Source organism: Urocampus carinirostris, chromosome 20 (genome assembly GCF_059441175.1).
Source record: "Urocampus carinirostris isolate Australia breed hairy pipefish chromosome 20, RoL_Ucar_1.0, whole genome shotgun sequence".
NCBI lineage: Eukaryota > Metazoa > Chordata > Actinopteri > Syngnathiformes > Syngnathidae > Urocampus > Urocampus carinirostris.
In genome coordinates, this window is record NC_142368.1 from 14,218,038 (window position 1) to 14,243,955 (window position 25,918).

General features: G+C 39.6%; 1 long non-coding RNA gene across 5 annotated transcripts in view; it reads right to left on the reverse strand.

Annotated features, from left to right (window-relative positions):
* LOC148346312 (uncharacterized) overlaps positions 1-25,918 on the reverse strand; it is a 131,467-nt gene that overhangs the window by 37,951 nt on the left and 67,598 nt on the right. For all 5 annotated transcript variants that reach the window (XR_015848226.1, XR_015848230.1, XR_015848227.1 and 2 more), the window contains one exon: positions 14,243-14,317. This is a non-coding gene — a long non-coding RNA (uncharacterized LOC148346312). The remainder of the gene's footprint in view (positions 1-14,242; positions 14,318-25,918) is intronic.

A 25,918-nucleotide genomic window follows, 5' to 3' on the forward strand; every position in this document is an offset into this window, starting at 1 on the left:
CCAATCACTTCATTTGGCAACCATGACATGAAGGGCTCAGCTGACTAAGGGAGCCATATTTACACGGATCAGCTAACAATAAAAAATGCTGTGAGCAGTAGCCTGCAGCCAAGTGGTTCATATTAGTGGCTAAAGAGGGAAACTGTGTAGAAAATAGTGGAAGATGCCGGAATCAAGTGACTTGGCCTCCATCACATCAAGGGCTAGGCTGACAAAGCAAGCTCTATTCAAATGGAGCAGTCAACAATGACATAAGCGGCGAGCCGTAGCCTACAGCCAAGTGGTTCATATTAGTGGCTAAAGAGGGAAACAGTGTAGAAAATAGTGGAAGATGCCTTAATCACATGACTTGGCCTCAATCATATCAAGGGCTAGGCTGACTAAGCAAGCTTTACTTATATGGAGCAGCCGACAAGCCTGCAGTCAAGTGGTTCATATTAGTGGCTAAAGAGGGAAAGAGTGAAGAAAATAGTGGAACATGCCGAGACTTGGCGTCCATTAAACGAAGGGCTAAGCTGACGAGGCAAACTTTGTTCACATGGATCAGCTAACAATAGCGGTAAGATGAAGCCTGCAGCCAATCTACTAATTTCAATGGATAAATAAAGAAACCGTGGGAAGAAAAACAGAGAAAGATGCCTGTCTGATGGGATTTTGGTAACCATCACGATACGCACGACTTCAATACGCAGAAAAAAAATGTTAAAGATGCCCAACTCATGGTCGTCAGGTGGCTGAAGAAGGAAACAGTCGAGAAAAAACCTTCATCGACTTTGAAGACTTTGAAACGAATGAAGTATTTCATGAAAAACCCTACGCCCCATTTCTCTGCTCCACGAGAATTACCGTATTTTCCGCATTATAAGGCGCACCCCCAAAAAATAGTTTTTGGTCCTATATTTTGCATACATAAGGCGCACCGGATGATAAGGCGCTACAATGGGAACGTCGACAAAACAGTCAGATAGTTCAGGCAGACTTATTACCCCTTAACATTCCGAAAGCTTGCAAAGAAGCAAATACGTGTCTCAGACATGTACGGAAACAGTGTCCGTACAATGTCTCCAAAAAAACATTTCTTAGTTTCCATTTTATTTTTTGCTGGCCACTGTGTGGACAGCAAAGTAAGATTTTTATTGTGCAGGGAAAGGGGGTTCTTTACTGTGCATATGACAACAAACACTTCGAATTGAATTTAGTTTAAAAAAATAGACTCATCACAGAAACATCAAGATCGTTCTAAAACAAGATACCGGGAAAATATGAAGCCGCATAGCTCACCTAAGTTCTCTCGCAGCCATCACTTTCAATAATGACACGTAACCATGATCTTCTTACAACCGTGAGTGGAGTAAATCCAGGAGAGTAAAATATTTACAAATACAGAATAGTAAAAAATGTTTTCTCTATGCCGTAGTGCAACCCAACCTGTGATTCACATTCATCTTTTTCGGCCAATTGCAGGCTTTGTTTCGCCCCTTTAGCCTATGCGAGCCTGTAAATGATAGAAGGGATCCGCCCCCTTTACCTCTGAATAACTTTAGCCAATAGTGACTGATTCAAATGATGATTGACACATTGGTTAGGAAATGAAACGCCGGTACATAAATCCCAGCATACACCGCGGACGACTTCGCCTTCGGGGGAAAATCTAGTCGGCGGCTGCTTGCCTTAGTTGCAAGACTTTGCGACTTAATATCGATCCATATATAAGGCGCACTGTATTATAAGGCGCATGGTCAGCTTTTGAAAAAAACAAAGGCTTTAAGGTGCGCCTTATAGTGCGGAAAATACGGTACTCCAAATAACCGTGTACTTTTATCGAACAATACAACGAACGTTAGAGCATTGCACATTGAACAAGACGTAATCCTGTCGCGGTAATAACCGTCCCCTGAGAAATAACTGACGCCAGAGTACTTTTTTTCAAACACGCTTCTTTGGCACTTCACACCTGCCGTCATCCCTTCTTTTCAAAGTGAAGAATAATCGGGGGTTTTAAATGCAAACAATACGTGTCCAACTACTCCAACTTCTATTAGAATTCTTTCCGGCTGTGTTGCAGCCCTCAGTTCTTGCTTTGAACTTTTATTTTTTCCCCTATCTGCAGTTTTGTTGTAATCCTTTTGTGACTGGCTCAGTTTCATTACCGGAATCTTACACGGGTAATCTGCACGGATGAGCCTCTTTTTGGAGGTTTATCTTTCCCAAAAAAGAAATCACAATTGTTGGTGCGAATTTTCACTGGTCACATTGAGAAAATAGTTTCAAAACGTTACCATGGTTCATAATGAATGAAAGAATGAAAACTTTATTAAAATATCAAAATAAAAACAGAACAAAAACAATAACTCAACCACAAAATACAGTGGAACCTCGGTTCTCGACCATAATCCGTTCCAGAACCCTGTTCGAAAACCGATTTGTTCGATCACCGAAATCATTTTTCCCATTAAAAATAATGTAAATCGTTTTAATCCGTTCCAACACCCTGAATGCTTACCATTGACATAAACATGAAGCTAACCCAGGCTAATCGTACGTTCGCGTTATCGTATTCTTCCGTACGAAATATTACGCAAACATGAACGTGTGAAAATAAAAAAATCAGGTCGTTTACAAGTCATTTACCACCCGGGTCTCCACAACAAGTGGTTAGCGGTTCATTGGAAAGGGGGCTCCGTTCCAACACCCTCAATGTTGGGCTCCATTCCAACACCCTGAATGTTTAACGTAAACTTAAAGCTAACCCAGGCTAATCGTACGTTCACGTTATCGTAATCTTATGAATAGGATTTCTTACCTTTGTGGTGGTCAGCAGAAGGCGCTCGCACACCTCCTTCATATTTGGCTATTATTTCTTTCTTAAATGCAATAGTTGTACGCACTACTTTTCTTTTTTCACCTGTAGCAACTTTGCTGCTTGCACTGACTTTCTTCGGAGGCATAATAAGGGGATAAAACACTCCGTTCACCGATATTAAAAGAGAAAGCAAAACAAAGCACGTCGCACGCAATAACAGTTGGTGACGCGAAGAGCGATCTACACTCGTAAGCTGCTCAGCATCACACCCTAGCGTACGCACTCACGCATTACCGGCGTTCGAACTCCGATTTTTTGACCAAACAGCAAAGCAAGAATTTCTCAACATTTTTGGTCGGACACCGATTTGTTCGAACTGAGAGGCCTTCGAAAACCGAGGTTCCACTGTAATGTTACATAATGCGGGGGTAGTAAGAAGCAAATGCTTATATTCCCTACCCCTTCATCTTCCCCAGCAAATTCACCAATGATATAACAACAATTGTAATGATATTAATAATAACAGTTATAATAGAAGTATAGCAAAAATAACACAAAGTTAACTAGACGCAATATTCTTAATCTCCCGCACCACTCATAACCCACCCTCCTCATCTCTGTATTCTGCCAGGAATGTTTTTTTGTATTTATATTTGAACACGTGAATAGTTGGACATTGTTTGATCTCGTCTTGCAAACCGTTCCAAAGTTTGACTCCACACACAGACACACACATACTTTTCCTGGTGGTTCTCACCTTTGGGATTATGAATTCACTACAGCCCCTTAAGACATAATTTCCCTCTTTCCGAATGAATCATTTATGGAGGTTTTCTGGCACTACGTTTTTGTTGACCTTAAATAGCAGTTGTGCAGTGAAAAATTTGACTAAATCATCTAATTTTAATAATTTGGACTGCAGGAATAAAATACGAGTATGATCTCGATATCCTACCCTGTGTATGGTTCTAATTGGCTGTTTTTGGAGGATGAAAAGGGTCTGTAGTGAACTTTTGTAGTTATTGCCCCGGACTTCTGCACAATATAATTAGTGGGAATACGAAACCTTTTTTTTTTGGCTGTGCTTACACTTCCTATAAAATTAAGCTTTGAATATTATTAACACCCGCAAGCAAAGCGATAGTGGTGATAGTCAGGTAGGTTACCTTAGATATGAAAAATGCCCAAGCTGACTTTTGTTTTTTGTTGACCAAGCATTTTTGCCCCCCCCCCAAAGACATCTTATTCTCCAAAGGCAGAACAACACTATCTTTTACAGGCAGTCAGATAGAATACCATAGATCTAAGAAATGCCACAAAAAAACTGACTCAGCAATTTGCCTTTTGTTGAATCAGCATTTTGCCCAGAAAAATATTCCACTCTCCCAGATCAGAAAGGCATTGAATATCGACACCACCTTTTACAGGCGGTCAGATAGGTCACCCTAGATTTGAAATATTCCAAAAAAGAAGACTGAATTTTTGGTTTTACTTCCTCATCAGTTTTTCCAGAGGGACATTCCCCTCTTCCAGGCCAGAACAACATTCAATTTCAACACAATGTCTTTCAGCCAGTCAGGAGGGTTGAACTATAATTAAAAAGTCAACTCAGCACTTTAGATTTTGCTGACTCAACATTTTTGTCCAAAAAGACATCAGACTCTTCTAGGCCAGAACAGCATTGAATATCAACACCATATTTTAAAGTCAGTCAGGTAGGTTAACCCAGATGTAAATACTGTCTAAAAAAAGGCTGACTTGGAAGTTTTTCTATTCTCTCAGACCAGAACAAGTTTGGACAGGATCACAATATTTTACAAGCAATCAGGTAGGTCATTCTAGAGGTAAAAATGCTTTCGCTTCTCAACAGGGGTTATGCTCTCATGGCGCACAGCCATTCTAGTCTGATAATGTTATTTAATCATATATTATTGTGTTGTTTGAATGTTGTGGATACCAGAGGTTTGGAAGTTATTGGCATCGCCCTACAATTTTACCTAGCATTCCCCCACTTGAGCCTTCCCAAGAATTCCTCGACATTTAGCAGCATTAGTCGTCTTTAAGCATTTTCTCAAAATTTTTGATAGTAGTTTTATGGCGAAGTTGTATTCTAATAATATAATGTAAATCGTGAGAACAGACAAAAACAGAGGCGGACTCCTGACCCAAAAATCTGTTTGGAATCAGTTGAAGATGTGTCAGTTGTGGAAATCGTCTCGGGTCAGTTTGACTCCCTGTAGACGCCAGCGGGACGTTTGAAAGTTGTGTCAGATTCTGAGCCATTATTCCCGTTTGACTGAACGCTTAAAAATAGAAAAATAGCTTTAGGATTCGTTTGAGGAGTAATAGATCGTGAAGTGACAATGATGAGTCCTAGATGACCAAAGGGATTGAAGATGTTTTTAGACGCTCTCACGGAAAGGGAAACAAAAATTATGAATATATTGTCACTGGGATGGGTTTTAAGTGTACATTTGACCCAGAAATAAGAACAGAGATGCCACCAACAGAAATACCAAGGATGCTAAATCGCTAATGGTGCTCAAACCTATATTTTATGTTGACAATATCTGTGTATTATTTGTTATTGCAACATCCATTGCAACCTGGTCATCCTGGAAGGGGGATTACCTCATGTGTGGGGTCCCTTCTCAAGGTTTCTTCATTTTTGACATGTTGAGGTTTTTGAGTTTTTCCTTGCCCTCATGTCGGGTTTAGATCAGGGGATAGTGTAATAATAGTCAGTGGTTTGCAATAATGTGTGGTCTGTGAAGCCCTTTTAGACTCTTTGTGATTAAGGGCTATACAAATAAACATGACTTGACTTAACCAGAAACACAGGTAATAGCAAATCATGGTTTAGGTTTCTAACGCCACGACTTAAAGCATTCAAAACTTCTTGTAACGATGTGCAAGCAAGTGCAAAGTCATGTTTAGGGAAGGTAAGTGAAGTGACAAAATGTCTGGCCTCAGTGACACATGTTTTATTTATTTTCCACAGAAATGAAATAATAACCAGCGAGATATTTTTGGGTCCATCAAACAAATTACACTAACAATTTTTGTCTTCCTCGTTCACGCAAGAAATATCCTTCAACCGGATCCGTCTGATCCGATCCGTCCACGTTAGTGCGTACCTCATAAATAAAACAAAGAACTAGCGAAACCACCAAAAGCCCGATTCCAACCTTTGCTTTCATTTTTACTTTTATTCCTCTCGACAAGCGTGTCCTCAATCCCTCACTTTCCATGCTCGATGCCTCTATCAGCAAACAATTAAATGAACCTTCTTACTCAAAACGAAGTTAGGAAAATTTGGAGCGTTTGTAACATAATTGGTTATCGGTGGGTAAAATTTAACGTCAATCTAACCAAGGTGCCAGAAAGCGGTCGTCGCTTCCATCTGTCGACTCGTATACCGAGATCAAGGGTGCGCACTTTATATTCTGCTTTCGTAGCTTTCGGAAACTCCGACAAAGAAATCACCCGAGGGGATTTATAATTAAAGGCAACATTTTTGATGATGAGGAGAAGACCCCTTTGCCGAGGATTTTCCAGTACACTGTACATGGGATTAACCACAGGGTACGTGGTCTTAGAAAAGGCAAATTAGCATGCGCGATTAGCGTGCCGAGGCGGCTATTAGATAGGACTAATACTTTAATTCGTTCAAAATGGCTTGCAAAGCTATACAGCGCATTAACTATTCCGATAGCTTAATCGGAGATGTAAAATTGATGTAAGGACGTGTTTGAGTGCAGTCAAAGCTCCCATCACTGGAGTTCATTCGCTTCCATGGACTGCTTTAGACGTTTAAGATCAATTCTAGCTAGGCTGCCATAGACTGCTCTAGATGTTAAGATCCATTCTAAAAAGGCAGTCTTTGACAGCTATAGACGTCAAAGTCGCTTTGTCATGGAAAGATAAGGATGTCAAAGATTCATTATAGTTAGACAGCTACAGACATCAAATATTTACCATAGCTAGACTGCCATAGATGGTTTAAAACATCAAAGATCAATTCTAGCCAGGCTGCTATTGTCAGGTATTGAGGTCAAAGATCCAATAAAGCTAAGTTGCCATAGATGGATAAAGACGTAAATGATCATTTCTAGCTAGGCTGCCATAGACGGATCTAGATGTCAAGATCCATTCTAGCTAAGCTGCCATAGTATACTACTGATGTCAATATTCTGTTATAGTTAGCTACAGACATCAAAGATTTACTACATCTAAGCTGCCATAGATGGCTCTAGATAACATCCTATATTCCGACATTTCTTGTGTAAATTATAACTATAACCTTATCCTCCTTGTTTTATAACCTTATCTTCTCTGTTCCTTTATCTTCTTGGGTTTTTTACCTCGCTGTGAATGTGAAACTGGAGTGTCATGCCCAATTTCGTTGTCACAATATGTTAACCTATTTTGTAACAATGACAATAAAGGTATATTCTATTCTATTCTATGCTATACTAGATGTCAGCGATAACACCATTGCTTGGCTGCCATAGACAGCAACAGAGTATATATCAAGATCCATTCTAGCTAGGCTGCAATAGAGGGCTACAGACATCAAAGATCCTTTCCAGGTTCAACACTAAGCTAGTCCTTTTCCCGAGATGTAGCTCGGTTATTTTTACCGCCCTTTAAAATCCCCGTTCTTATTTTTTTCTTTTAAAGCTAGCGATCGCCAACACGACCGCAGTTCCTGCAACTCCTCGGCCGTGTCTCAAAGCCTCCGGCTTTCCGGATTCATCCCCCATCCTTGGCGTTCCCGAGCTTGTGTCGAATCAGTATTCCGCGGCCGGAGTTGGACTCTCCTCTCGGCGTGATTGTATTCCTACGCTGGGAATTGCAGCTGATGCGCTTGTCTTCCGGCGGGTCCCCAGAGCCCGGCCACCACCAGCATAGCTCGGCCTCGCTATTCCCTACAAGAGTTTGACAGCTAACGGTGTAGCGTCAACTTTCTGGAAAAATATAAAATAAACCGGGAGAAGGAAAATGTGATGCAGGAATGACAAATCCAGATGTCAAGTCAAACGCGGAATACCAAACGGGCTCATTTTTGTATTCTCTTTTAAAACTCTGTCAGAGGGAGCTGACGCATGTTGAATAATAAGACTGCATTGCAGAATTTTAAAAGGTTATTTCATGAAAAGATACCAAATGATGCTAATTTTCCTGTCTCTCGCTGTGTGCTTTCTTCTGAAAGTTAGGTCATAGAAGGTTTTCGTTTGTATTATGTATTTTTCGTATTATTTTAGAGAAATTCCACTATATCAAAGTAAGACATTTTAAATATTGAGAACAAAAATATTGAGCAAAAGATATTAAAACTCACCCAAAGAATTTATAGAAATATTTAAATTGTCTTTAAATATTTACATTAAATATATATTTTAGGTATGTTTCATCTGGAGGGATGAAAGCATGACCAACTTAGGTGCCTAACTTGTTTGGGTGTTTGGGCATTTGGGTTGGCCATGGTCCCAAAGAAATTACTGTGTGTTTTTTGCTACTTTTTCCCTTTTTTATTTTCTTTGTTTTTGTATCTGTCTTGCTGTCAGTCACCCCTCTTGAGGGATATGACCAGGGTAGATAGATAGATAAATGTTTAGATATGTTTTACATAAGAAAAAAGATATTAAATACCCCAACAATACTTGAAATAATATGCAGTTTTCCCAATTAGACAATTTTGCTGGATTATTATTTATTTTCATTTTTCATATTTAAAATATTTTCAAGTGGATTTTACTACGTTATCATGTTTTTGTTGTAAAATAGGAAAAATACCTAAATAAGCTGACAAAAAGGATATAATAACATTTTTCTCAAACCTTTTTAAATATATATTATTACAGAAAATCAAAATGTTAGAACAATTTTAAGTACTGTTTTCAATATTTTGCAAAAATCAAATATATTGAAAAAAAACATTTTAAGCATCTTTAAATCTTACAGAAAATCAAATAGATTAAAATATAAAGTTTCAAGTTTGTAATATTCATTCATTCATTCATTATCCGCACCGCTTAACCTCAGTAGGGTCAGGGGGGGTAATATATATTACAGAAAAACTCTATAGTAGGATACCCCAAAAATAATACCTAAAATGAGCAAAATAAGAATCTTTTTTCCCAATTACACTTTTACTCAGGTATTAATTTATTTTTTACATTTAAAATAATATAAAGTGTATTTTTACTATATTTTATAATGTCTTTGTTGTAAAACAAGAAACATTTTTTAAATATGCTGCCAAATTGATAGAATTAAAATGTTTTACTTATTTATATTTTTTACAGAAAAACGTATTAGAGTTTAAAAAAATCTATATACTTTTTTAATATTCAAACCAAGAAATATTAAAATGAGCATGATTTTCCGCTGATGAGGTACTTATTTGTTTTCCTCGGTTTTTAACACGTTGGTGACCATTTGGCACGGGAATAATGCGTCAATTTCTAACCCTAACTATATCCCACAAACATCGCATTTCCCCGTTTTATTTCTCGCTATCAAATAGTCTCTTTTTTGTGTCTTCCAAAAGCGAGGAATTTTTCGAATTTCCTCCCCTTGAAAAAAAAAACCACGGCAGAACTCCGCAGCATATAACCTGATAATACTGTGAAATGAACTGCCCTTTCAATCTGCAGGTAAACGAATGTGCAATTATTGACAGAATCTGCGTGACTAGAGTAGGAAAAAAATGAAAAAACCAAGGACACGAAACAGTCGGCTTAATTGCGTTCTGGGTAAAAAGAAATAAAGATGTAAGCATCAATTATCCTTCAGCGAGCTATTGAATGTTTTGTGTTTGGTAACTGCCGGGATATTGTTTACAAACTGATACATGCGCTCCGGAGATTGAATAATTGTAAAGGACGCAACTTGTATCTTACATATATACCAATTTTTTTTACCCATGTTTACGGAGAAATCATCGAGGACTATTTTGCTTCTACTGTAAGAGGATGTAAAACCTTGGGCAATAAACAGATGTGTAGCATTTTTTAAAGTGCTGTTTTCATACCTGTCAACCTGTACGTTTTTGCTGTACAAAGTACGTTTATTATGCATTTTAAGACGTGTACGACGTACGAGAAAATCTGTACGGAAAAAAAGCAAATTTGTCAATTATGGGTATCATCCGGTATACACCGACTATCACCAAACGGCAAATCAATCAAGTCTAACGGTAGCCTTTTTGTTTTTGGATAACCGCTTTTGTACTAACACAAGCCGCACCTGTATATAAGCCGCATGCGCCCACATTACAACATGTAACACAATCACAAGAGTAACCCAAACCCGACTTTAAGTCTGGCGATTGTAACTGAATATAAAGTACGCAGTCCGAAAACCACCGCTGGCAAAATGAACGGAAAATGATACCGGTACTTAAGGTTTGATGCAGAACTGCAAAGTCCGGGTCCCGTTGAAAGTAATCCAAGGAAAAAAAGTATATATTTCCAAAGGTAAGGGTGGGAAAAATATATATCCACTATTGTCCGCTGCATCCAAAAACACGTCTCACCTTTACTCCACTTCCCGTCAGCCCCCATTGTTTTTCGCCTCTTCTTTTTGATTCGCCCGTGGAAAACATATCAGAATAAGTCTCTAAAATAAATACATTACAAAAATCTACAGTTGCAAATACATATTATACATGGTTACACATATTTACAAAGAAAGACGGTACACCGAGTTTTCAAAGCTTTAATAATAATAATATAACTTTCATCCCAAACCGTGACTGTGACAGGTAGCAACACGCTACTAGCAACACGCTCGCAAAACACTAAACGGGTCTGTTAAGAAAATATACCGTACTTGTAAAAATCAAGGTAAACCATCTTCATCTTCCTCCTTATAACTGACGCCATCAAAGTCGTCTTCCTCAGTATCGGAAAGAAACTTTGTCATGCAGACGTCGTCCCACGCTCCATTATTCCAAAACACACTAGCAACACGCTCGCAAAGTAAAGTTATAAGGGTATAAGGAGGAGATAGAAGACTAAATTCCGCGGTAATGGATTACGTGCAATAGCTCATGTTCCTTCTTTATCGGATTGCTCGATTGCTTTTAGCTTGAAAGCTGCATCATTTACCTTTCTTTTTGCAATTTGCATGATGAGGGTAAGTTTACACTAATTTAATTTGTGCACTAAAAAGTTGCAGTTTTTCTCGGCGCATATATTCCACCGGTCTAAATCTTACCTTTTGTACTCGAGCGCCGCTGGCGTCCGTTAGGAAAATTACATCAATTGGCCGCATCACTGAATAAGCCGCAGGGTTGAACGTTTGGGGAAAAAAGTAGCGGCTTATAGTCCGGAATTTACGGTAGTTCTATTTATTCCATACAATATTTAATTCACCAGTCAAAACACCAATCTATATAAGAGAGCTCAAATAATTAAATGTACACAGTAGAAACATGAATTTCATTTATGGAATGATGTAAGATGATAACCTTAAAAATGTCTCTGATTTACATGAATTAAAAAAAAGAAATCATACTATACTTGTTTTAGATACATGTACTAAAGAGAAATATTTTGCCATGACATTTACCGATCCCGCCCAACAGAAAGTCTTGAGTTTGACACCATGGGGTTAGAGTTTTCCATCAAGAACTTCGGAAGTTTACGATACAGATGGGCTTCTGGAATCGGGCAGAAAATCGGGCATAATCGTATCTCCAGTTCCGATTTAGACATGGTTATCCATGCGACATATTCAAACAAGCGTTGCGTCATCCGATGCCGGATCCCCACACATAATCCGAAACATAATCGAAAGCCATAAATGGCAGCCACATCTCAATGAAAGCGTCGTTTCACGCTCAAGGAATTCAGCTCCAGTGAACAAGAAAGGATTCCATTCATTGGTTTCAATTCCACATTCTGCCGCTAACTGTTAAGCATTCTTCGCCGATGCTGGCCTGGAGGAAACGCATTCATTCGGCTTGGGAAACAGTTACGAGAGCAAGGTGGCATAAATGATGGGAGGATTTCAAGGATGGCGAAAGAAAGTGTGTTTGATTTGGCTGTATAACCTGCAGTGGGGTTTCTGATTTATCCTAACAAAGCGTGGACCAACTCTGGTCTGTCACATCACTTGTGCTAAACAACTTGACAATCGACATCAGGGGTCTTACTCTGGAACCTTGCGGAGCCAACCTTGTCCAGAAACGACCAACCAAACCCCAGGAAAGAAGATACGAGCAAGCATTTTGTCATGTTTTCTATAAAGAGCAGGAAAAAATAAAGAAACACAGTAAAGTGCATACTGGCATAAGGCATGAAGGATTTTAAACGATTAAATACAAGTTACATTTATCGAGTGCAATGAAGATTGTTACTGAGTGAGCTTCAGGTCACGCCGTTCCGAATGCGAATGTTTTGTTTAGTTCTGTTGATAACAGGACTCTGACGGAGGAGGCCAGACGCACAAGGACAGACATCGAGGCGAGGTGGTGGAGCCCACGTGGGGGGTTTTACTGACGCGCCCATGGAAGGAGCCGGGGCGCCGGCTTGCGGAAAAAGGCGTGGGCCAGAAGAACTTCAGAAGATCGAGGGAGAGGCCCGACGAAGACTCGAGTGACACTAATTCGGCTAATTTGATGGAGTTCACCGAGTTAATTTGTTTAAGAAATGAAATCTGCCCCCGTGTAAAAATGTCGGCTATTCTTGTCCATCTTTCCCCCCCAAAAAAACGAGCGCGCATTGCTAGGTGGTGTTTGGTTAATGGAGTCAGATAACTAATTCGAACAATTTGGTAAACGGTACGGTTTAATATTTATTTTCTAACGGGCATTACAGCAATAGAATAGAATAGAATATACCTTTATTACCATTGTTACAAAATGGGTTGAACATATTTTGACAACGAAGTTAGACGTTTGTATAGCGCTTTTCAAGTCAATGAAGACCTCCCAAAGCGCTTTGCAATGTGCTTCGCACTTACCCATTGACACACACACTCCCACACCAATATGGAGCCAGCCATGCAAAGTGCCGACCTGCTTATTGGGGGCATTAGGGATTCAGTGTCTTGCCCAAGGACACTTCGACATATAACACAGAGCTGCTCTCTACCAAGTCTTGAGGACATTGCATTTGAGAAGTACTGGGATAATGTAGCATGGTGTGGTACGCTGAGTACACTGAAGTAGACAATAAAACCTTAGAGTGTCATCAACACAGCCCAGGAAATCCTGGGCTGCTCTCTGTAGGAAATTTCGCCTGACAACAACTGGAGCCCTGCATCATGGTGTGAGGTATGCTTGGCCTACAACTCCAGCATTCGACAATCAAAATAAGACAACCCTGGCGTTATAAGGATCATTCATTGCAAGCGTTTGACGATCAATATAGATCAACCCTGGCATTATAAGCATTCTTCATTGCAAGTGTTCGACAATCAAAATAGAACAACAGTGTTATTATAAGCATTCTTCAAGGCTTGCAAGGCTTCAACGTTCAAAATATAACAATCTTGGCCGTATAAGCATTCTTTATTCCAAGCGTTCAATTATCAAAATAGAACAGCTATGACATTATAGGCATTCTTCATTGCAAGCGTTCAACAAAATAAAACAACCACTGCTTTACAAGCATTCTTCAATGCAAGCGTTCAATAATGAAAATAAACCAAGCATTTGACAATCAAAATAGACCAATCCTGGACTTAAAAGTATTCTTCAATGCAAGCGTTCAGCAATCAAAGTACAAATGTATAATAAACTTGTAATGATAATATTATCAGGTATGCAGAGTGCGCGGCAGCAAACAGGAGAATGTTACAGAGGGTCATCAAATCATGGGATGCTCTCTGTCTAGTCTGGAGGACGTTGCTTACATTCTTTAGAATAAGGCTTTAGACTAAAAGGTTCAGAGACAGTTTCTAACCAAGGGTGATCACCAATCTAAAACTACTACTGCACTAGTTTTTGATGCACTTAAATTCAAATATTACCTTTTTTTAATCTTCTTTTTCCTCTTTTGAGTTTTTATAACATGTTTATCCCAGAGTGCCACATCTAATGTCATTGTAGACAATAACAAAGAGAATTATTTCCTAACCTTACACCATCGTGCACAGCAGCATATCCACTGAAAGTTCCTTACGGCTTTAAACCAATAAAAGTACAAATCCAACCTCACACAAAGGAGTATTGGTACAGTTTTTCTAAATATAAATATATTGATTTCAGTTTTTCCTGTCGCTTAGCAACTGTTTGGAGCTATCACCGTCTAAGTAAATGTCACTCCCGCCGATTAGCATAAACCCTTTTTGATTTTTTTTTTCGTCTAGGAGCTTAGTGTTTCTGATCTGTGATCATTTCTCATATCATCATTTCTGTTTTTGTGCTTTTCAGTATATATCTCGACAGAACTTTGACCATTCCTGCGTATTTTCGACTCCTACCTGGCTCATGTAGTCAGGAAACCAGAAGAGGTGAAAGGCGGATGTAACAGTGTCTTATTCCAAGACCTCAACGTTCTGAAACAAAGCACAAAAAACAAAATATGTAATAAAAATGCATTCTGCTTGACTTGAAGGGACATTGTGTATTATCGAGCACCTCAGAAGTGGCAGAAAACAAATTATTTAAACATACAGTGCATCCGGAAAGTATTCACAGCGCTTCACTTTTTCCACATTTTGTTATGTGACAGCCTCATTCCAAATTGTATTAATTTAATCTCTCATCACAAAAGTCTACACAAAATACTCCAGTATGACAATGTGAAAAAGTTTTTTTTTTTTACTTATTTCTAATTTATTAAAAATAGAAAACTAAGAAATCACATTTACATACCAATGCATATGTTGACTATATTTTTGCACTATGATGACTTTTGCACCAAATGCAAAATTGCACAACCCTTACGATACCAATCGACCTGTCATTGAAGGATTACGATACCAACTGTATTACGATACCAACTGTATTACGATACCAACGGTATATAACATCCTACATGCCGACATTTCTTGTGTAAATATTGTGTAAATTATAACTATAGCCTTATCCTCCTTGTTATATAACCTTATCTTCTCTGTTCCTTTATCTTCTTGGCTTTTTACCTCACTGTGAATGTGTGATACTGGAGTGTCATGCCCAATTTCGTTGTCACAATATATTAACCCATTTTGTAACAATGACAATAAAGGTATATTCTAATCTATTCTATTTTATAATGAATTTGATTTATTTTACCAATTGTGTCTCAAAGGTTGTTGATTCTTCGAAAATATTTGGAGTTTTTTAACTATCATTTTGAAGACCAAAATATGGCAATATGTCGAAAGGTTCTTGAGGGATTTGGGTACTACTTTTGCAAAGCGCTGTACTGGGAAAAGTGTAATGAGAAAGTCCTAAAAGAAGCTTGATAGATGTGCTGAGGGAAGTCTTGAGGGGTATAACAAGGAGATAGAAGACTAAATTCCGCGGTAATGGATTACGTGCTAGAGCTAGACCCGACGGGAAAAGCCGGATTGTGAAGAAGAAACATCTTAATAGTCTTACATGAAGTGTTCATAAAAGCTTTATCAATGTCTGAAGGGTTTTTCATAGCATAGTAGACACCTCCGAGTGCGCCCTGTGGCGTTTTTGTGGATTTTCACCCCTCTTTATGGCGTGTTTTCTGCAATATCACATCAAAAACTTATCCTGCTTATACCGAAACTTTGGTCTCTAAAATGCCCGTGTGGTATTGGTCGACGTCATACAAAACGCTGGTCTGCTTTTGTTTAGCGTCGCTACATCATGAAAAAGCCAGTATGCTATGGACTGAATAACATCCCTTAATGCCTTTCTCTCAGTTCAGTTCAGAATCTTGTGTGCAATGTAAAGACTTTGCAAACCAGCAATACAATACTGTATTTAATCTACTGTATTTTTTTTAAGCCTGGGTCCTAAGGCTTGCTGTGATGCCCCAGGAAGAAGCGAAAACATGATAACCATGGAAATGAAGCTTGCACGACCATAACCAATCGACAATCAGGACTATCATTCAAAATTAGAAGGTGATTAAGCAAGGAAATACTGTATTCTATGTGCATTGCAATCCACCCAATTGATCGTTTTTAAATCAATTTCCTTAGAATCTGCCGTCCCCTCCTTCGCATCCATCTGCTACTCCACTCTACCAGCTCAATTTGAATATCAATTCAACATCTGCAAAAAGCTCCTGAAAATATTCTATGAGACAGTTGTGGCAAGCGCCCTCTTCTATGCGGCAGCGTGTTGGGGAGGCAGAGTCATGAAGAAGGATGCCTCTCGTCTCAATAAACTGGCGAGGAAAGCGAGCTCTGTTGTGGGCACAGAGCTCGACAGCCTGACAACAGTAGCTGAGAGACGGGCACTGAAAAAGCTGCGGTCAATCATGGACAATTCATCACATCCACTACACAGCATTATATCCAGACAAAAGAGCAGCTTCAGCGACAGACTGCTGTCACTGTCTTGTACCACGGACAGACCGAAGAGATCTTTTCTTCCTCATACCATGAGGCTCTTTAACTTCACCCGGCAGAGTAAAGGCCCACATTAAACCACACCCCCTACATTGCATATTACCGTACTTTTATTGCAGTGTGTATTTTATGTAGCACTATTTAAATACTCTATACAACACGCTACTGTGGGTATTAGCGCGTCACATTGGGTATTTGTATATTGTATTCCTTTTGCTTTATTATTGTATCGTTCTCAGAGCAGGGATGCTGCTGGAAATGTGAATTTCCCTGCGGGGATGAATAAAGTATCTATCTATCTATCTCAAAAGGTAATCAGATCAAATTAACAATCCATCATGTTATTTAATAGTATCCACGCATATTACATACAAGTAGTATAATATTTTCACAATCGTAGGGTGCACCGTGTGAAAGGGAGCAGTCTCCGTACCTAGTTCTCTTCCTGTTTTTAACACGACAGAGGGCGCAGGTGTCCCCTGCCAGCATGAAATGTTATCCCTCGCGCACACAATGTGCAAATGCTACGTGCTATACTGTTTCATTACATTTCCCCCCAAAAAAGTAGTAGTATTGTTTGCACTGTTGACTCACTAACAACTTTAATACTGCTTTGGTTAATGTTCTTGATTCTGTGGTGCCCCTAAGGCATAAATTTCGACATAAGAAGCATACACCTTGGTCTACTGAAGAAACCAGGTCACTCAAACAACGAAAATGGCGTACTAAAAAGCTGGAGGTCTTCCGACCGGCCTGGTGTGACAGCTTGCTGAAATATAAAGTAGCTCTTGCCTCAGCTAAAGCATCGTTTTTCTCTAAGATTATTGTTATAAATAAAATTCCACCCTGGTCATCCTGGAAGGGGATTACCACTTGTGAGGCCTTCTCAAGGTTTCTTTTTTCCTCACGCTGAGGTTTTGAGGTTTTCCTTGCCCGCATGTTGGTTTAAGATCAGGTAATGGTGTAATTATTATCCTGTGCAGTCCTTTGAGACATTTTTGTGATTACGGGCTATATGAATAAATGTGACTTGACTAGCCCATTTATTTTGAGTATACACGACTGCAGAGATTGATGGGTCATTGTTTTTGTTTCTTGTCTGTTGTTCTGAGACCACTAGAGGGTTTTGAATGAAAACATGTTTGTTTTAGCACGTCTGCATGTTCCTGTTTTTTTTTTTTTTTTTTGCATGCATATGAACTTCCCAAGAGAGAAAAATTAGATGCAGGTGGGCGCTCTCCATCAACTTCCCCAAAGTTGGTGCCCTCTAAGTGGGAAATGGTGTGCCGGATCCCGACTCCATCCACATCGTAAATGCTATTTATCAGTTGAGGCCTCTACTTAGGTGGAGCTAGCGAAAAACGACTATTTCACGGCTGGACTGCTTTATAAAAAGCTTCGGCGAGCCGATAAGAGGCAGTGGATGAAAATACTCGGGACATCTCAGTTATTGAATAAAAGCCCTGTTTTGCACACTCCTTGAAAAGATTCCACGCTCTTTCATTTCTGGCTTGTCCCTGATGACTGGCTGGGATTTAATAAGATCAGAGAGGGATAACGGAGTTTACCTGGATTCCCCTCATCAGTGTGTCTCGAGCATAAAGGAGGTTTCATTTGTGTGTCGCTCGTCAGTAATGCCGCGGCTTGGTTGGTCCCCTTGGGTGTGTGCTACGCAGTGACCAGGCAACTGCCTATGACCCGAGCTAAAGGGGGCAACGCGGGACTGCTGGAAATTCATATTAATGACAATCCAGCAATGAAACCGTGTCACTGCTAAAAAGTCCCTCATGAGGCCGCTTAACAAGGTCTCACAATCTAGTGGGTCCCACCTTCACGGTTGGTCCTGTTGGGAATTAAATATCAAAATGTAGCGTTTACCGAATTGTTCGAATTAGTTATCTGACTCCATTAACCAAACACAACCTACATTCACCCAACGATTTATGCGCGCTCGTTTCTTGAGGGAAAAGATGAACAGGAAGCAGACATTTCCACACGGGGGCAGATTTATTTTCCCTAAAAATTTAACTAACTGTACTCCATTGAAAACGGTGGAATTTGTGACGGAGTCTGTGGGAAGCCTTTTTTCTCAAGTCCTTTAGCTTTCTTCTATTGGCCATCTCCTCCCCGTATAATGGCGTGCCGACTCCTCCCATGGGCGCGCCAAGGAAGCCCCCTGGGCTTCACCATCTCGGAGAAGAGCGTCTCGATGTCTGGGGTACTCAAAACAACACAGAGCGTTTCTCAAAACAACGCCTGCCGTCCTCCGTCAGAGTCCTGTTATCGACAGAACTAGACAAAATATTCTGCATTTGGAACAGTGTAAAGTTGGCTGTTTTTGGTTGTGTATTTCTCAGACTTCCATGCTATGAAATTAACCTGTTTTTATATTCCTAAATATAAAAACAATCATCACACACACACACACACACACAGTCACGTTTCAAAGATCAGTATAATTCCATTATTTGTAAATACGTTTTTCAATCTTGTTTCCTTTTCTTGTGAAGTCGCACTCATGTGTAACTTCATTTCCTGTTTATGTGAGACATCAATAAACCACACCTACTGACCGGATGTTTTCAGTTTTAGACTGGGCGGCCAGCGAGCATGGCCGGTCAGGCTGGGCTGTGATATCCATGATGTAGATTTAAAACCTCAATAAGTGTTTTTATCTGAATAATTCTGCCAACAGAGAGTTTATATCTTGTATATCTCTCACAAACAGCCTGACCTGTCATTGAACTAAAGCCTACTCAGTGAAAATCTTCATTGCATTATGAGTCAATCGTATAAAATCTTTTATAGTCAAATGTATAAAATCCTTCAAAACACACCATTAAAATTCAAGGGTTTGAGGGTTTCGAGCACCTGTACGAACGCCGTGTAGAAGTGGGGGCGATAGAAATATGCAATCAAGCAAAGCTGACAAGCGTGGCGGCGTCGGCTAGAAATCTACGGACTGGAGAAGACGGCTTCCGGGCGCCGCTACTCCGGGAAGGCCCGGCGAGCAACGGGCGAAGCGGTGACTTCACTCTGTTTACTCGGAAATTTCAATCCGAGTTGTCAGCACGGAAAGCCGCGTGGCAGTTATCTCACAATTTCCCTACCGCTCCCACTTTTTTTTTTCCACGGCTATGCTTTAACTGGCTCCCCGGCGCCGATGAGTATCTGCACCTGCCAACAAATAGCTGCAAGGGCACACAGATTAACAAACATGTTTAAAAAATGGACGCCGTGGCATACAAATTAGAGATGCGAGGGAGTTTCGGGGAAACTTGGCACAAGTCGCCTGCGGTAAACGCTAGCATTTAAAAAAAAAAAAAAATCATTACACTTTTCAGATTTTCCCTCAAGAGGGCGCCAACTTGGGAGGAGTGGCTGGAGATGAACCACCTCCGCCTAAAGCGTTTTAACGTCGAACATGTCGGGACCCGACACTCTATTTTTGTTCTATAGCAGGGAACTCAAACAGGCGGCCCGGGGGCCAAATGTAGCCCATGGGGTAATAGTTTGAAGCCCCAGCCTTAATATGGAAGTCTAAAGGGACATTGTGCATTATTAAGCGCCTCCTGGTTGGAAAAATAGAATTCCCTAATAAAACAAATACTGATTAAAAAATAAAGATAAACACTTAAACTATGAAATAAGCGTCCATATTTCAAAATACTCATTGGAAAATTTGCATTTACGTTACATAAAATGAGCCTCATTTAGATGGGGCAGACATCATTGTCGGCCATCTTGCTGCTACAGTTACCCCCGCAAATACAAAACAAAAATGTTCTTTTTCCTTTTTTCTTGTATTCTTTTTGTCCGGCTATTTCATTTTTTTTTTCTTTTTTTTTTTAAATTTGCTTTTTTTTCTTCCTTTTTTTACTTTTTCTTCTTTTCCATCTTTTTTCTTCTTTCTTTTCCTTCCCCCATCTTTTAACTTTTTTTATTTTTCCCATTTTAGTCTTTTTTTAATTCATTTTTCCCCCCTTTTTCCTTTCTTTGCAAAAGGCTGGGCAAAACAAAGAAGGTTGTGGTTTTATTACTTTGTCTCTGTAGTTTGTCTTCTTTCTTTTTGGCACTCGTTTTCTGTTGCACTGCACAATAAAGCGATATCTAGTGTTCATGTTTCATAACAAAACCAATGCTCCTACAGTTTTTCAGGCTCTCATCAATCGGATATCAGATTGGGACCCACGTACTAGCATGCTAGGTTAACTCCTCGACGGCTATCTAGTATGGTAGCTCGATAGGTGGCGAGCGCATACGTGATCCAGGTCAAATATATATAAAACAAAGAAAAATAATATTGTAAATAGTAAATTTAAGAAAAATATTGATGACATTAGATTGAATCCTATGAAATCGGATACCTTTTTTTGGGTCTCTAATTGAACAGATAGGCGATATCTGTCCAGACACTCCGACAAGGATGCTAGGTAAACTGTCTGGCAGGCATCTATTATGCTAGCTAGCTAGCAAACGGGTATGTGACCAGTCAAAAAAAGTAATGGAAACGGATTATGTATTTATAAATTCGAGCAAATAGATTAAGTCCGATCATTTTTGGTGCTCTTATCGACTGGATATGTGATATCAGATCGGGACACTTGCTAGGTTCCAGGTATGTTATGCTATGATGACTATTTTTTTGCACCAAATTCATATGTTGACTATTTTTTTGCACTATGATGACTATTTTTTCATCAAATGTATAAGTGCACAAACCTTTACGATACCAAACGGTATTACGATACCAACTGTATGTAACATCCTACATGCCGACATTTCTTGTGTAAATATTGTGTAAATTATAACTATAACCTTATCCTCCTTGTTTTATAACCTTATCTTCTCTGTTCCTTTATCTTCTTGGCTTTTTTACCTCACTGTGAATGTGTGAACCTGGAGTGCCATGCCCAATTTCGTTGTCACAATATGTTAACCCATTTTGTAACAATGACAATAAAGGTATATTCTATTCTATTCTAACTAACGAAAATGTATGTGATCTAGCTAAAAAATTACTTATAAAACAAACAAAATACCTAAATTTTGCCTGACAAGTCGCAGTTTGTTAGTAGTTACACATTTGTGCTAGCCTCTTGAGTTAAGAGACGGCTAGCACAATCGTATTAGCTTATTATAGCGCCATGTTTGCATTCAGGGACACTTTTGCTTGCCACATTGCGCAAAATGAGGTCTTATATATCTTTCCCAGTATCTAGTATGCTAGCTGGCTAAGAACCATGTAAATTACCTAGCTTAAAAATGTAATGTAATATGTATTAGTATTATATGTATTTGTAAAAACAAGGCAAAATATTTGGTTTACGGTGCTCTTATCGCATGGATGGGCTATATCGGATTATGACACACTGACTAGCATGTTTGGTTAAGCTATCGATGATGCTTACTAGCTAGCAAGTAAGTGACCTAACTAGAACACAATCATAACACAGACAAAATACACGACCTTTGCATGGCAAGAGGCCATCTTTTAGTATTTGTGTTAGCTTCTTGAACGGCGACAAGAACACATGCGACCGCCATCGATGTTTATCTCTGCTAACGCAATCTTATTAGCTTATTATAGCTCCGTGTTTGCATTCAGGCAAGCCTTTGTTTGCCACATTGAGCTAAATGAGCTCTTAATAACGTCCGCCAGTGTCATTGAGTACAAGAAAGGTGAGTTGATAGAAAGGGATTATCTTTCTTGTTTTTGCAAGATGATTTTCTTCGTAATTGGATGCGGCTACTAAGTCCGTGAGATATGAAACCACCATTGTTATTCGGCTAATGTGTTTGTTTATATTCTCCCTTGAAACATTTCACCTTGTGTTAGGGTCGCTACTGATCTGAATTGGATTTTAAATGCGTTAAAAAAAAAAACACATGCGTTTGCTTATCGCATCAGGGCTTCTTAGGAATGTCAACAAAGATGAAAAAGAAAATTTGTAAGTACTGTTGGGAATTAATTATCAAAATGTACTGTTTACCAAATTGTTCCAATTAGTTATCTGACTCCATTAACCAAATACAACCTACATTCACCGAACAATTTATGTGCGCTCTTTTCTTGAGGGAAAAGATGGAAAATACAAATTACATTTAATGCAAAAGATATTCACTGACTGGGCTGTGGTGCAAGGTCAGGCCACCCTGATGGAAAGTGTTGTTTACAGGAACGGCGGGAACGGGACGTAAGGCTGACAAGATAATCAGCACATTCAGACGCTGGTGACGCAGAAAGGCCCCGATGACGTAGAAACACTCGGTGTTGTTTTGAGTACTCCAGACATCGGGAGATGAAGCCCAGGGGGCTTCCTTGGTGCCTCCATGGGAGGAGTCGGCACGCCATTATGCGGGGAGAAGATGGCCAATAGGAGAAAGCTAAAGGACTTGAGAAAAGGGCTTCCCACAGACGCCAACGTCACTAATTCGGCAGTTTTCGATGGAGTACACTTAGTTAAATAGTTAATGAAATTAAATCTGCCCCCGTGTGAAAATGTCGGCTTCTTTTTCATCTTTTCCCTCAAGAAACGAGCGTGCATAAACTGTTGGGTGAATGTAGGTTGTGTTTGGTTAAAGGAGTCAGATAGCTAATTGGAACAATTTGGTAAACGGTACTTTTTGATATTACATACCCAACAGTTATAAGGAAGCCTAAAAAAATAACCAAGATGAGAAAAAAGGATGATGTGTTGTTTTTTGCATATTTCACAGCTGGTTTAAGGTAAGGGTCGCCATTGACCTGCTAAATTGGGTTTTGTTGCCTAAAAGCTAACACATGAAAAAGGTTAAAATTGTTTTGACTCTGTGACCTGTAACAGATGCATCCTTTCGATTTTTGTGGTCTTTTTTTAGAAATTCAGCAGATTGTGCTACGTCGGTATTAACAAAAATGTTTTCTTGGCTGGATTTAAAACTTGCGAAAGCACCTTGGAAATTGGCCGAGACTCAAAAGCACTGAAAAAGGCTTAAACGTTTCATATTTTCTATCCCAGGCGTACGCCCAACTGTGCCGGGGAATAATTTAAGATCTCCTTAACCTTCAAAAAGGTAAAACGGCTCTTTGATCAATGCACAAATAAAAAAAAAAAGGAAATCTGCTTTTTAAAAATCAACATTTCGGTTTGAGTGCACTCGTTTTTGTAATGATATAGTTGTTTGGTATTTTTGCTGATATTCAAAACTGTCGGGATCACCAGCAGGTAACACGAATTACCGTAATTTCTATAAGGCACACCTAAAAAGCAAAATTCTGTCAGAATTATGAAAGTGCACCGTATAAACCTTAAATAAGTTCGGAAATGCATAATTACTATGATGTAACATAAGCATTTGTCAATGAATCAAGTTTATTTACTTGTAAAAATCATACATACTGTATGATTTCTTTGCATTTATGTTATAAGTTTTTTTTTCTATTTTGTGATGTCCTTGTTTAATGACTGTAGTTTTAATTGCATGCGCTTTATATTCCAGTACGTCTTAAATATAAAACAAATAACCTATTTTACGCACCATAAAGCGACCTAAAAGCCTTTTTCTCAAAAGCTGACCATGCGCCTTATAATACGGTGCGCCTTATGTATGGATCAACAGGTCTCACAATTAGAGTTAGCTGCCGCCGACTCGATTTTCACCCATAGAAGAAGTAGTGCGCGCTGCAGTCAGGGATAGATAGATAAATGTGAATCACAAGTTAGGTTGCTCTGGGGCCAAGAGAAAATAATTTTACCAGTCCGTTTATTTATAGACAGGAATTATGGAGCTAAAGAGACCGCTAGCAACAAGCAACGTCCATCGATGCAGTGTCATGATTGCTGATTCAGGGCACCTGTGACTGCCTGATTGGCAGCAACAGCCCTGAGCGCGGATTGGATCAAAGACTCTTTTTAAACCCCCGGCTTCACAGATCGTTTGCGAACCTATGCTCCCAGCTAGGCAAGCTCCATACCTTCCGACATTTTCCTGCCCTGTTTTCCCCTATCTGATACCTGTTGCCGAACTGTTTCTGGACCCGTTTCTGCCCTGCTCTTCCATCCCGGCTATCGACCAGTATCCCTGCTGCCTACGATTATCCTCGCTCGACACGGAAGTGCCACTTCCGCGTTCCTGCCACATGGTACCCGTGTCCATCAATCATCGGATCGTGGGATCAAGCACTGCTCTCCCTCTTTATCAATAAAACTAAGTAAACGAACGCTACTGGGTCCTGTCTCCGTTTCTGGCCTGTGACAGAGATGCTTTTCGGCTGAATCTGGGTTTATTTTTGTCGGATTTATAGGGTGTTTTGGAGTACGTAAGTAAATGTTTAATACGTTAGATTCACTACATTTACCCATGTAAGGGGGACCATGATTGCATATTATCATCAAATGTGATGGCTGCAAAGCTATGTCTTAAATCCCAAGAGTTTAAGCCTTCCACTGATATGTAGCATGACCTATTTCAGTGACTGGTGACATTGTACGGACACATATTTGTTGATCAAAAGTCCGGTGGCACACCGGCGGGCTGTCGGAACATTAAGGGGTTAAGGTACAGTATATTGTGAAAACTCTGTGTACCGTCTTTCTTTGAAAATATCTCATGTTTCAATGTGGGCACATGCAGCTTATAGTCAGGTGCGGCTTATGTATGTACAACAAGTTTTTTCCTTTTAAAATGTAATAAGTGCGACATAATTGGGTGCGCCTTATAGTTCGAATTTGACGGTCCTTTTTCAGACTCTCTCCACGGCATTTTCCTTCCGTACAACATCAACAGCAAAATATTGCAAAGATAATGACTAAAGAAACAAAGCCTGTGATCATCAAGAAATACGAAGAAGCGTGCATTTTAAAAAAAACTTGCATACATCATATACAGTATTTTCTATAAGGCGCACGGGGTTATAGGGCGCACCCCCAAAAAATAGTTTTTGGTCCTATATTTTCCATACATAAGGCGCACCGGATTATAAGGCGCTACAATGGGAACGTCGACAAAACAGTCAGATAGTTCAGTCAAACTTATGACCCCCTTAACATTCCGAAAGCTTGCAAAGAAGCAAATACGTGTCGTAGACACGTGCGGATGCGGTGTCCGTACGATGTCACCAAACAAACATTTCTTAGTTTCCATTTGATTTTTTGCTGGCAATTGTGTGGACAGCAAAGTAAGAATTTTATTGTGCAGGGAAGCGGGGTTCTTTACTGTTCATATGACAATAAACACTTTGAATTGAATTTAGTTTAAAAATAGACTCATCACAGAAACATTAAGATCATTCTAAAACAAGATACCGGGAAAATATAAAGCCGCATAGCTCACTTAAGTTCTCTTGCAGCCATCACGTTCAATAATGATACGTAACCATGGTCTTCTTACAACCGTGAGTGTAGTAAATCCAGGAGAGTAAAATATTTACGAATACAATACATACTTTAGCCTATGCGAGCCTGTAAATGATCAAAAGGATCCGCCCCCTTTACCTCCGAATAACTTTAGCCAATAGTGACTGATTCAAATGATGATTGACACATTGGTTAGGAAATGAATCGCCGGTATATAAATCCCAGCATACACCGCGGACTACTTCGCCTTCGGGGGGAAATCTAGTCGCCGGCTGCTTGCCTT